The sequence below is a fragment of the Salvelinus fontinalis genome, chromosome 42 (genome assembly GCF_029448725.1).
Source record: "Salvelinus fontinalis isolate EN_2023a chromosome 42, ASM2944872v1, whole genome shotgun sequence".
Lineage (NCBI taxonomy): Eukaryota > Metazoa > Chordata > Actinopteri > Salmoniformes > Salmonidae > Salvelinus > Salvelinus fontinalis.
The window spans coordinates 15,959,993-15,961,833 of record NC_074706.1 but is presented as its reverse complement, the minus strand read 5'-3'; the positions used below and the strand labels follow the sequence as shown (position 1 = coordinate 15,961,833).

The 1,841-nt window shown below is 42.0% G+C and overlaps 1 long non-coding RNA gene across 1 annotated transcript in view; it reads left to right on the top strand.

Moving 5' to 3' along the window:
• Nucleotides 1-407: 407 nt before the first annotated feature.
• The window catches only part of LOC129841321 (uncharacterized), a 3,489-nt gene continuing 2,055 nt past the window's right edge, over nt 408-1,841 (top strand). The window contains exons 1-3 of the long non-coding RNA XR_008757303.1: nt 408-462; nt 553-1,045; nt 1,161-1,841. The exon at nt 1,161-1,841 is cut by the window's right edge and continues 2,055 nt beyond it. This is a non-coding gene — a long non-coding RNA (uncharacterized LOC129841321). The remainder of the gene's footprint in view (nt 463-552; nt 1,046-1,160) is intronic.

The following is a 1,841-nucleotide window of genomic DNA, read 5'->3' as shown; positions in this document are numbered from 1 at the left end:
ACTTGACACTTACCCCAAAGACCCCCACCCCGGCCAGGATGTCCTGACCGGAAGCCCAAATATGGGCATGCCTGCTACAACAGGACATAGGGTCATAAATCATTACATAGGGTCATAAATCAGGCTGGGGTCATAAATCATTACCGGTTGACCTGACAACTGGACCCTTACCCAAAGACCCCCACCTAACCATCAGGGGGGTCATAAATCATTACATAGGGTCATAAATCAGGCTGGGGTCATAAATCATTACCGGTTGACCTGACAACTGGACCCTTACCCAAAGACCCCCACCTAACCATCAGAATGTCCTGACAGGCAGCCCCTTAGGTTCACATAGCGGTCACATAGGCTCACATAGGGTCATCCATCAAATCTTGACGTGTGACATCTACTTTAATCTCTCTGGGGGTTCAGAGGAGCAAAACGCATGCAGACAGTCCCCATCACATTATTGTAGACGTAAGTCCAAGAATAAAATACATAGGAATATTTATACATTAAAAACAAAAAGTGTGCACCCTATACTAAAAGCTATTTTTGTGTTTACAGCTGACATACCGCCAAGAAGGATAACGGCATTATGTACTCTGAACGACTATGGCGGAGAAGATGACTTAGATGCTATTCTCCCGTTCTGTACGAACGTTTTTTCAAACACACCGAGAACCGAGGATTTAAACATCCCGTCAACTCCCCCGAACCTCCACCCGCTCGCTCCATATTCCAGACCCAAACAAACAATGAACAACTCGGGCGCAAGTACATTGCGCAGAATCATCCCAGACCGAAAAGTGCTACTTGGCAGGGAATTTACTGCTTCAAGAAATGGACACGGTTTGAAGCCATTATATATATATATTAGTTATACATATTTTATTATTTATACATTTTTTGATGATTGAATATGTTAAAACAATGACAAATTATGTTTTTTCAGACTCCAACGAGACATGCCCGGCAGAATCTGGAATACCTGGTGAAAAAAGTCAAGAGCCCCCGGATTCCGCGATTCGTCAGAACAGCCCTCGTCAAAAAAGCCGAGGTCATTTAATTATGAATTGTTAATATATAGTATTATACCTGAAATGTATTTGACATTTTTTATCTAACATATTTTATGTTTTATAACCTATTTTGTATGTATTATTTTCTTTCAGACTCCTCCCCGGCGTTTAACGGCATACACCTAAAGCACGTGGAGGTTTTCGGCTCCCCGGACATTCACAATGAAACAACGAAACCGGAGGATTTCACCGTTTTAAATTACATTTCAGAGGTAGACGACCTGCTATTACGCAATCCGATTAAAAAACGCAAATACAGGCGCTAAAAACATATATGTAACATGTATCCTTCCAGAATACCACAAGAACACACATCATTAATTATCCAAATGGCTGAGCCAACAGACATAATTGAGACAGTTGAAACCCTGTAATCCCAGATACCATTCGAACTCCAAGATATAATTAACCAGATGAGTGAGGCTGAGGTAACAGACATAATACCGATAGAGGAAAACATATCATCCCAGATACCGCCCGAACTCATAGAAATAATTAATTGTATGAATGAGTCAGGGGCTACCGATGAAAACCGGTTATCCCAGATCCCCGACGCCCTCATATCGTTAATTAACCAGATGAATGAGAGCATAGGATCTTCTACACCGGACACCCCACAGACCCCGCCATTAACGCCCATGTCTGAAGAGTCTGAAATGCAGTACGATGTTTTTGAGGAATTGGAAAATTGTCTAATAAATCAGGAGGGAGATGGTATTGATAGAAGTGTCCGTGTTGTGTACCGAAATAAATTCTGCAATTCAGCGATTCGAC